This window comes from Varanus komodoensis, unplaced genomic scaffold, assembly GCF_004798865.1.
Source record: "Varanus komodoensis strain SLA01 unplaced genomic scaffold, ASM479886v1 scaffold1, whole genome shotgun sequence".
Classification (NCBI taxonomy): Eukaryota; Metazoa; Chordata; class Lepidosauria; order Squamata; family Varanidae; genus Varanus; species Varanus komodoensis.
Window position 1 is genome coordinate 92,191,287 of NW_025335268.1, and position 12,147 is coordinate 92,203,433.

Sequence of the window (12,147 nt, forward strand, 5' to 3'; positions counted from 1 at the left end):
TGGTACTCCATGGCATAGCTGCCATGGTGCAGAGCCATAGTCCCCCAGCACCACCTTCTGGAATCGGCCATTGAGATAGGAGTGGAACCTCTGCAAAGCAGTGCCTCCGACTCCCAATCCCGCTAGCCTATCCAGAAGGATACCATGGTCGATGGTATCAAAAGCTGCTGAGAGATCCAGAAGAACCAACAGGGATGCACTCCCCCTGTCCTTCTCCCTGCACAGGTCATTGTACAGGGCGACCAAGGCAGATTCAGTACCGGGTCTGACGCCAGACTGAAATGGGTCCAGATAATCAGTTTCATCCAAGAGTGCTTGGAGTTGTCCCACCACCACCCGCTCCAACACCTTGCCCAAAAACGGGATGTTGGCCACTGGTCTATAATTAGTGGCCATCTCTGGACCCTAATAGTGTAGATTGGATAGCCTATTGCTGCTATTGTATTTTATGACAACAATAGCCATAAGCCAAGTCCACCTCTCCCCCTCCCCAAAGCCCCAGAGAGCAGCCACACAAAAAACAATGGAATATATTGAATTGACAGCATTGGGCTGTATCCAGTTATTGCCTGAATATACACATTCAGTTCAGTGGGTATATTTTATGTGGAATTAACACTGGATCAAACCCAGTTGACCCATTCACATATAACAGTGGCAGATTGTGGATTAATTAACCTACATTTTGCTGGCATGTGTGCTCTTCCCAGTTGGCTTGACTGTGGTTCATTTTGTGCTGTGCAAGCTTAAAAATGTACTGTTAACCCTAAGAATTAATCATTGGTCAGTTAGTTCAGTTATTTATATTACCAAACAGTGGTACCTTTATTAATTTGTTTTAAAGAAACAGAATTTTGATGGAAGTTTCAAGTAAGAGTTTAATACAATTTTAGTATATAACAGTGCTAAATAATAGAATAGCGAGCTGTGTTCTCTTACCCTCCCCAAGCACAGTGAATTTATTTATTTATTTAATAGACCACGCCTATAGTCCTGTACGGGCTCTCTGGGCCATGTACAGAAAAAGCTGTGTCCACTGTCATGTAAGGGTCTCCCTCCTTTGTATATTGTGTGTACAAATGGGGAAGACACTGAGCCTGAGTGTATATAGCTGTATAATGCAATAGGTAAGTGATTTTTCTCGCACAATTTTAAATTACTCTAACAAGAGTATGAAAAGCAGTAGGCGACTTGGTACCCTCCATATTTTGGAATACAACTCCTTTAGCACCAGTCAGCATACCTACAACTCCCAAGATTAGGGGAGCTGTAGTCCAAAATATTTGGAAGGTACCAAGTTGCCTTTCTGTGGTGTACATATATGAATGATATATTAAAATGCCTGTGAATCTGATGGCTCTGTCAGGTTTTTTTGGGTTGTTTGTAGGCTAATGAGAATGCATACATTTTTGGCATTATGGTTTTGTAAAAGTGAATTGTAGCAGTATTCTTGTGGTCGGGAAAAAAAAAAGTATGTTGAAAGCAGTCCTAAAATACAACCCTAAAATAAAATAAAGGGTTATTTGACTTGTCATGTTTGAGTGGTTTTATGTAAATCCCTATATTTTAAATGTCTGTGTTATATGCACAATGTCTTGACCCCCAAGCGAAATACAGCATCTTGGTCAGTCATGTGTTGTGGCCCATCCATTGCTGGGCAAGCACTGCAGCACATGGAGACATTCAGTCACAAGCACATGCATATAAGCACACAAAGCAGAGGCTTCACTAGGTTATTTAAATACATATTAGGCTTGTATTTGTATTGTATTAGGCTCATACCAGATGAGACCCCTGAGTCTGATACAGTTTAGTCAGTATATTGAATTGGTTGTAATACCAAATAGAAGTGACAGTCCAGTCATTTTTGTTGTTAAGGTCTGCTCAGCTATGTGTATTGCTGAGGCAGGCAACTAAAACTTCTCAGGCAACTAAACTTCATCCTGGGCAATTGTGAGGATAAAATGTGACCCGATGTGCTATTCAGTGCTTATTGTTAAAGCAGGTATAAATTAAATATCCTTAACAATGATGTGGAAGTGCAAGAAATTGTGTTTGTATGTGCATTGCATCATAGAGGAAATAATGCAATTCCTTGGCTTATAACTGAGCAAATGAACCAGAACATGTGATGCAAAAACTGTAATAAATTGACTATATTTCTTGAGGCTTCTTCATCTAGTTGTAATAAATAATTAAATAAAATCTTGCACAATCTGCTGAAATAACTTCTGGCTTTGGCTTCTATTAGTTCTCTGTATTGTCTTTACTGAAGCTGCAGGATTGACTTAAGTGCAGTGTTTTATATGGGTCAGTTAAAAGCATATGGATCAATTAAAAGCATACTGAAGAATAAGTGTACAAGGAATTGCCCAACCACCAGTAAATTCTGTGATTTTCTGATGCAACATGGGTGTTAGTCCTCTCATGTCTGCTCAGAATAGAGACTATGAACTTGGAAGGCATGGCTGGATAAAGAGAAAAAATGAGAGAAAAAATGAGTCACACAAAAACCCTAATCAAATAAATTCATTGGGTAAATGGTTTGCAACAAGATTTAGTGCCTTTGCGCTAATCTTTTTAGCAGCTGCCACAAAATTCCTTGATTGGTTTTATATCTAAACTGGCATTGTGTAGCCAAAGTTCCATCAGGCATTGCTCCCAACAATGCTGCAGGGAATCTTTTCCTATAATAAACATACAAATTCATCGAAGAAAAAATAGTGTATAATGTCTTCTATTTATAGAACCAGAGTCACACATGTTCAGAGAAGTTGAACTTTGGAGATATTTGCCTACCTCCCATCCAAATATGAAAAAGGCAATGGCTTGGTTCAGAGGTCACAACTCATGATAAATCATGGGTTGTTTAGGAATGACTGAATATACTGGCTCCTAAACGGTTACCTTCATCCAGTATGCATAATGACACAATGGCACTCTGTCCCTGGGTGGTTTGGCATGACATATAAATCTGCAATTGTGGGTTGTTGGGGACGAAATAACCATGTGTTCCAAGAGTTCACTGCACACTGGGGATATTCATGGGGCCAGCAACATAATGCATGTTCTGGATGTGCATGTTGTATTGGACAGCCCACCAGCAGAGCATCCCTGAGTTATTTAGCACAGTGGCATTCCTGCTCATTCAGAACCCATTATTTATTTACAATATGGGTTGTTGTGTCATCCTAACTGGGCCATAGTCTGGAAATGCTTCTTTCGATCAGAGCAAGCCAAGGAATTAAAATTATGAAATAAGTTCTGTAAAAATGGTACCACCATCTGAATGCTATTTGTGTGAATGGTTTCTGTATCTTGTGATGCAGAATCCTTTAGCACCCTGTGAGTATAATCAATCTCTAATTTTGATTTTAAGTTTAGTGAAAGGTAGACAAGGAGAGAGAAGGTCTTTTCAAGCAGGAAAAAGCCCAGCTACTCCTGTTCAGTTCTAACTAGAAAAGTTTAGCCAACTGCTGCTCAGGGTTAGTGCATTATAGATAGAAATAATAAATATGAAGATTGATGTAGTAAAATGAAATAAATCAGTAATTAATTACGTTAATATTTATAGTCTGTATCTTTTTGTTTTGGAATCCAATCCCTTTCCTATAGTTTAACTTGTTATATTAAGAAAGCCACCCTATAACATGTCCTCTTTACTTCATTACTTTGCTCTATTTTTAACAGCACAGTTTACCTGTGGATTCTATTGTAACAGGATGTGGTGAGGAACAATAGCACCCAAGAGCAACCTAAAAAGTGGCAGAATCTTAGCTGAAAATAGAAATGTGAGATAAAATGTAGTTCAGGCAGTATTTATAATCTGGGCTGCTGTGAGTGAGTTGTTTTTCTGGTTTACAGAAATGACAGAAGCAGTCATATATTTGTCTCAGATTTGTTCAGGTTGTTCCTTTCCTGTTTAAATTTGCTCTGCATTCATGATTATAAAATGGAAAGTATGGCTGGATTTGGACACAGCCACATTCTCACATAATACCAGCTCATGATTTACTTAACCTGTAGTTTGCTGGATATCTGACAGATTATTTATTATTCATTTTTAGACTTCTTATCTGCCAAATTAGCTCAAAGGCTCTCTAAGCAGATTACAATCCATAAAACATATATAATAACAATAAAAACTGATTAAAATACAATATATGAAAAACAATAAAACAAAACAGTGCACATCTGAGAGCAGATCAATTTAGAACTCTTCATATTAATAATGGCTTATTAATGAAATCAGTTATTAAAATACTTATAAAACTGCTTTCACCTGGCACCGAAAAGATTGTAGTGAAGGTACCAGGTAAACTGTTTTTGGGAGGCTGTTCCACAAGTGGGGCACAACTACTGAGAAGGCTGCTCTTCTATTAGCCATCCTCCTCACCTCCTTGGAGGGTGGCTCTTTCAGAAGGGCCTCCGAAACAGATCTTATGGGCTGGATAGGTATGTGTGGGAGCACGCGGTCCTTCAGGTACCTGGTCCCAAGCTGTTTAAGACTTTATATCTTAAAACAAACACCTTCAATTGGGCCCAGAGCTCCACTGCTAACCGATGAAGATGGTAAAGTATTGGTGTTACATGGGAGCACAGTTCTGCTTGTAACAGCAGCCACGCCACTCTGTTCTCCACTGGTTGAAGTTTCTAGACCATCTTCAAGGGCAGACCCATAAAATAGTCCAGTTGAGAGGTTACCAGAGCATGGGTGAGTGTGGCTAGGCTCTGTCTGTCCAGGTAGGGCTGTAGTTGGTAAATAAATTACAGCTGAATGAAGGTGTTCCTGGCCACTGAGTCTACCCAAGACCCAAGTGATGAGTTTGGGTCCAGGAGCACCCCCAAGCTACAAACCCTGTCCTTCAGGGGGAGTGTGACCCCATCCAAGACTGGTAAAATGCCCACCCTCTGGGCAGATGGACTGTCCACCAACCATAACTTCCTCTTATCTGGATTGAATTTCAGTTAGTTGGCCTGCATCCAGTCCATTATTGAACTCAGGCAGTGATTCAGAGTGGAAACCTCCTCACCTGGGTTAGATGAAAAGGAGAAGTAAAGCTGGGTGTTATCAGTGTACTGATGTCACCTCAGCCCCCACCTCCGAATGACCTCTCCCAGCAGCTTCATGTATATGTTGAACAGCATTGGGGACAGTATAGAGCTCTGAGGAACCCCATAGCTTAATCACTGTGGAGCAGAGCAGTTGTCCCTCAGCACCACCATCTGGACACAATCAGCCAGGTAGGAGCTGATAGATGTGCAAACAAGGATGTAGTCCTTATCCTGGATGCTGTGTTGTTTCTTCCCTTCCTTTTTTGCTAGCTTGCTTCCCAAAAGTCTTTGGGCAGTTTAATACTGACATGATCCCATCACATCAGCTGTCTTCTTAGAACTGGACTATTTTACAAATGGAAAACTCAGATACTCCTTTCACTGCTCATACCTGCTCCATTCCTTAGCAAAGTTCTAGAAACCTTGCTTTCGGGAAACTTGGAACTTTTTACACTAAAAGTGTTCTAATAATTATGGAGCGGATGATTGTACAGTGTGTCTCTGTATGTGATCAGGAGGTTGATATACGAATGGATTGGCATACACTTAATGCTGACTGAGTTTATCTCACCTCTTTCCAATAGATGTAATTTGTTCATCTAACCTTGCTTTCTGCCATCCTGCAGTCTGAAAATGATAACTTTGCATTGCCTTTTCCCTTCTATTCCTGGTATTTCATACTATTACGTTTATTTCAACTTGTTTCAATTTCCACTCATCCTTCTACAGTTAAATGTTTGATCTTTCAAATGTATTACTTTCCTATCCAAGTTGTGTTATTAGTAAAACTGAAAAATAGATTTACCGGAGAGGGCTGCTTAACTGAGTGGATGGTCACAGAAGCGAGCATGTGTCGAGCGCAGAAAAACAGCAGAAAATTATTCAGAAAAAATATTAATGGCAAGAATGAAGAACTAGGAAGTGAAACTATTGTTGTTTTAAGAATATGATATCTGAAAAGAAATACTTTCTTTTTTCCTTTTTTTGTTAATATGTTGCTCAATTGATCGTATTAGAGAACAAACAGTTCTTTCCCCATAGGGAGTTTTGCATACTATAGAACATTTTTCTCATAGATTTTTGTGATCCTTTTATGTTAGGGTATCTGACTTCTGTGATTATATGTGGTAAAGGTCATAAACACAATAGCAATTTGTTGTGCACTCAAGGAATAACAAGATACATGGTGCTAGGACAACAAAATGCTGGAAAGCTTTCTGACTTGTTGAAGGTAGGGTTAGGAGACATGTTGACTCCATGGCAGATGGATTACATGCTTATCCTTTGACCAACTCTGGCAGGCAAGCATTGGCTGAGTCATTAAGTTAATGGCATAATTCTGCCAAACTATTGATAGAAAACTCATGCATATGCACACATACAAACATGCAACCCTCACCAGCAGTTCTGGCAAAGATAACAGCATAATCTTATATGTCTGCTTAAAAAGTAGATTCTGTTACATTTGTTTCAGGCTTAGTCAGAATAGATCTGTTGAAATCAATGGGACTTAGCTGTGGTTTACTTTTCTCATTAGTATTACAAGGTTCACTCTTAGCACAACTAAATCTGGGTCCATCCCATGGAGTTCAGTCTGGCTTATTTTCAGATAGCTTGGTGTAGAACTGCAGCTTGGTATATGTTTGGTATATGTTCATCTCATAAATGCACATACTTGCAGCTCCTCCATTCTGTACTAATAACTTACTACTTCTGTGTTCATGTTGCTTGTATAATTTAGATTTCTAGTCAGAAGCTGAACTGCGAGTGCCTACCAGCAGTTTGCTCCATACCATCCAGTTTCAAGAACCAATTGACTGTATTATCTTTGTCACTTGGAGAATTAAAAAGTACTGATGTGCTAAGACAGAAGCCTTTTTCAGAAGCCACCCCAATCTGTGGAATTCTCTGTCTAGAAAAATTCACTTTATTCCTGCCCTAGTTTTTGCATGCTTCTGTGTGAAACCCTATAAGAAGGCCTTCAGCTGTTAATAAATGTTGGTGGATGAGCGCCTATTGCTGCTGTTGCAGTTTTTGGGGGGTTTGCTGCTTTGTTTCACTGCAGCTTAATCGTATTTCTGTGTCCTGTCCTCTTTTTGGTTACCTGTCTCAAATTGTTTTAAAGAGGGATGTTAATGTTCTAAATAAATAAAGTGCAGTTTTTAATGCTTCAGTAGAATGAAAACTGCATTTCTTAAAGAAAAGCAGTGGCACAGCAAATGTACATCATAAAGAATTTACCTAGTTGTGAAGGGCAAGAAAAAGAAAATAGGGGAAAGTAAAAGAATAATTTTGATGAGAGTTAGTCAAACCAATATTTTTGATGGTTAATAACTGCTTTTGTATGTTTGTCTGTGTTCATATGTTGTATGTAAATCAGGGGTCCTCAAACGTTTAAAATGGGGCCAGTTCACTGTCCCTCAGACTGTTGCGGGGCTGGACTATGGTTTGAAAAAAATATGAACGATGCCTATGCACACTGCACATTAAGAATTAATTAAAATTAAAATAAATTTAAAATCAATTAAAATTAAAAATAATTAAAAAATTAAAAAATGTTTGCTCTGCTCCCTCAGGCTGCAGCAGAAGCCCAAGATGAGGTGGGGAAGAGCATGTCCATATTCAAGGGACATAGCTACAACACAATCAAGGCTCTAAATATAGTATTTTGCATAATGCAGCTGATGACTGCAACTGGCGTTTACAAAGAATGAAGCAGAAATACTAAGGATAAATACTGTTAATGCCACTTTTAGTATTTGAAGCAAGTCAGCCCAGAACAATTCCCACAATACGCAGTGGCTGTATTTGGATGCAGAGCTGATGACTACCATGTTTTTATTTATTTATTTATTTATATTGAGATTTATATCCTGCCTTTTTCCTACAAAGGGCTCAAGGCAGCTTACATCATTCTCCTTGCCAAAACTGGTACTGTCCAGATGAGTTGGATTACAACTTCCATTGGCCATGCTGGTTGGGCATGATGGAAATTATAGCCTGGCTGTTGCCCTGCTTCTGAGGGAGTGGGAGCAGGAGGCCAGAGAGGCGAGCATGGGGCAGCTCCCCCGGCTGGGAGAGGGCTGTGAGGAGGGAGGTAAGGGCTTATTTCCGGGGCGAGGGGAGATGAGGGACGGGGCCGCAGCGGGAAGAAGCATGGCAGCTGCTCACCTCCGCCACGGCCTTCTCTGGGCAAGCCACCGCTGCCGTCGAGCAGCCTCCTCCCAAGCCTGGAGATGGCTGCAATGGGTAGTGGTGGCTTGCCCAGAGAAGGCCACGGTGGAGGCGCCTCCTCTGCGGCCTTCTCTGGGCAAGCTGCAGCCGCCATTGAGCAGCTGCCCCTGGGCTTAGTGAGGTGGCCGCAGCTTGGCCCACAGCCCAGGGATGTGGCTCGCATACTTAAGAATGGATTTAAAAAGTTATATTTTTCTTATCTTCAATCCTTTTTTAGCGTCGTCTCCCTTTCTCTCTTCCGCCCTCCTCTCTTCTGTTTCCTGCTCCGTATTCCCACTGCATATGCGTGCAATGAGAAGAGGGAAGAAGAGCCGGTGCACGCACAGTTGAGATGTTACAATTTGGCTCCGGTTCTGCTCAGTTTTAAAGAATGCCTGTGCCGGCTCAGAGCTTTTGGACTCACTTGGAGATTGTTTTCTCCAAGTGAGTCCAAAAGCTCTGAGGCGGGCCAGATAAATGAGCATGGCGGGCCGTATCCGGCCCTCGGGCTGTAGTTTCAGGACGTGTTATGTAAATGATCTCTATATATTATAATATTGTATTTTTATGTTTTTATTGGTGAACTGCCTGGATTTTGCTATTGGGTAAAATATAAATAATGAAAATGAGTGGAATCCATCCAAACAAATTACTGTTTTTCTGCAAATGTTTATCTTCACTTTACAATCTGAATGTAATATTCCTAACCTATTAAATGATCTATCAACATAAATGGCATTTATATTTTGAAGCTAAGTTTTGTGAGGTAATAGTACTAGAATTAAAATATGAATGGAGTTTGGTTGAGCTTTAGAGTAAAGTCAGAGCAAGAGGCTTAGCAAGAAAGGTGATCTGTTCTGATTTATTTGAGTGGATAACTTTTGCTGAATCCATATGGAAGATGGATAAAATGTCACATGGTAGTAAAAATGAATGGCTAAAGTCTACAAAGGACAGATCCCACAACTACTGGGGAGTCAAAGTGAAGAATTACAGAATAAACCTATATCCAGTTTGCATGGAAATATTTTTTCCCCTCCTTTAGCATATCTGAGAGAAAAACTTTCAGGCGGAGAATAACATGATACAATACTGAAGGAGATTATCTCATCTCCCTGCCCCCAACTGTAATCACTCTGTGCTCTGTTTAAAATAGTGTAGCTTCTTTGATGCCTAAATGAAATTTTGCAGGGTAGCACAAGTCACTGTCATCTGGGTCTTGATAGAAGATACACAGTGACCAAGCTATAACTGTCGAGTAGATTCACTTGTGTCTTTGAGACTATCTCAGGAAATTATGACAGCAGTTGTACCTGAAAAGGAAACATGAAAAATGAGGATTTAATAATGTTAAATATTTATTTAAAAATAAATATGTTTTGAGTTTTGCAAATTGTATCTTCTTATAATTTCAATTAGCACCTTAAATGTAATATCACATATCACGTATTTGATGAAGTAAACATTAGTCCACAAAAACATGTGCCATGATAAATCTGTTAGTGTGACAACATGCTGTATTTACTGCAACATAAACTAATAATTTCCCTCTCAAAATTGTCATCCTGTGAGCCTCCTCTAAAGATTATGTGATACTTAGCAGTAATCCTCTTGACTAAGAATTGGTGAGAGCTTGAGAATTAATAGGCGTTAGCTATTATCCATCTATAAGGCTTTCTCCTATTTTTTTTTAACAAAATGGAGATCTAATGATGTGCAGTTGTTACATTTCTTGGACTTGTATGTGGAAAATCCAGATTTCGATTTTCACTCAGAAGACCCAATGCTCACATGGTACCTAGTGGCAAAATACAACTTCTTAGCAGGCTGGGTGAAGATAAAATTCAGTTTAAAAATCACCTTGCTGGATATATTCCCAGCTGAGATTAAAGAGTTCTCCAATTTTACTTCACTGATTTGTGCATAAATCTCTCATATATATTTGAATGAATGGGCAAATTCTTACTGAAAATAGAACATTTAATAAATAATAGTCTTCTTGTTGACTACAAGGTTAGTCTGTAATGGCTGGAGAATGAATAAGTATCAGATATCAACCAAACTGTAGAAATTACATAACTTGGCATCTTGCTGCAATCACTATTGCATTTCTGGAAAAGCGCATCTTATAAAGTGGACTGCTGGATATTGTTGATGTGTGTAGCCATTAATACTGTACATGTGGTTGTGGGGAAAGAGGAAATTTCCTATTATTGACACCAATCATCTAACTTTGTGATTTATCTCTGGCATCACATTATGCGCTGGCAGAATGTAATATTAGTGGGTCTACTGCAGTGAGCCCAATGAAACAGAATACTGAGCACTCTTGATTAGAACGAGGTGCCATAGACCCAGTCTAATTGCAAGCAGACTTGCAAAAGGGACAAAGAAAGCAGTTTGCACCATCCCCGCCTTTCTGCTTGAAGGTGTCCTTTATTTATTTATATTGCAATTTATATCCTGCCTTTTTCCTACAAAGGACTCAAGGCAGCTTACATCATCTCTCTTCCTCCATCTTATCCCCACAACAACAACCCTGTGAGGTAGGTTGGGCTGAGAGTCTGTGACTGGCTCAAAGTCACCCAGTTGGCTCCGTGGCTGAGCGGGGACTAGAACCCAGATCCTCTGAGTCCCAGTCCCATGCTCTTAACCACTACACCACACTGGCTCTCTTTCCTTTCTGGTTTTCCATGACATGACAATGACAGACCAAACAGTGGGTGAATAGTTGTCATATGAAGCTAGATGGATTCCTGCAGGGTGGGTTATTGTTGGCAACAAACCACCCAACAACCCATGGCCTGTTGTTGGCTTCACAATGGAATGTCGTATTAGCCGCACATGGGTGTGTTGCAGGAAGTAGGTAGCAAAGCACTTGGTAAGAACAGCAGAAACTCCTTGCCATTGTTGGCATGCTGGTCCAGGCCAGCACCAGCTACCTGCTAACGTACAAGTGGCACGATGGAGTGACTGGTTCAGTGCCCCTCACTGTGATTCTGAACCTTTTCATGCTCACCATGACCATTTTACCCATTTTTTTCTGTTTTAAAAAAATGCTTCTTGAAATCTCCAGTTTGGCAGCTAGTGACAGCCCCTTCAAAGTAGAGGAGCACTTGTCAGCTTTTTTTCCTTTTTGCATCCTGAATGTGTACCATTTTAAAAAAAGTTCTAATTCAATTTGCAAATTTCCATACGTCTGTTATGGCATGTCTCACCTGGACAAGGTTCATGTTCACTGAAAAAATGCCAAGAGCTTTATTTCTTTTAGTTTGAATTGTCCTGACATGACAGCTCTGAAAAGGTGAGCTGTTCGGTGAAACCAAAACTGTGAGTTATTCTTGCTTGCAAAAAATGGGGTAGCAAGTAGATCACCTCTTTTTGGTGAGATTCTTAAGGGATTATTTGGACTTGATTCTTGCCAAGTTCTTGGTTTTCCAGCCTTTCCCCAAGTCTCCTTTTACTGGAATATAGGGGTTTAACATTCATACCTTTATAAGTCCCTGTGAAAAACTAGGAGGAGCCCTGTGCGCCTCCCCCTCAACCTTTTCAAAGGAGCAGGACTTTGGACAGCTGTCTTACATGTCCCCAAGCACCTGGGCCTTGGAGAAAGGTGGAAAAGTGAGAGGAACCAGGCAAGAGGTAAAACAAAAGAAACCTTGGGGATCTCGCTGTGAAGAGGGAGATCTACTGGCTACACACTGTTAATGAGCAAAGACCTGTGGTATTGTTTTATCTTGACAACTTATGTTTTAACACTGTCAGGATATGAACCAAAGCAAAAAAGAAAGCTCCTGACAGCCTCCACGAGTCAGTGCCCATGAAGACATTGCCCAGGTGTTGCTTGACATTTTAAACCCATGGACTTGTGCACTTGCA

At 40.2% G+C, this 12,147-nt stretch overlaps 1 protein-coding gene across 1 annotated transcript in view; it reads left to right on the plus strand.

Moving 5' to 3' along the window:
- DGKD (diacylglycerol kinase delta) overlaps positions 1–12,147 on the plus strand; it is a 103,466-nt gene that overhangs the window by 7,623 nt on the left and 83,696 nt on the right. The gene's annotated exons all lie outside the window — the stretch shown is intronic.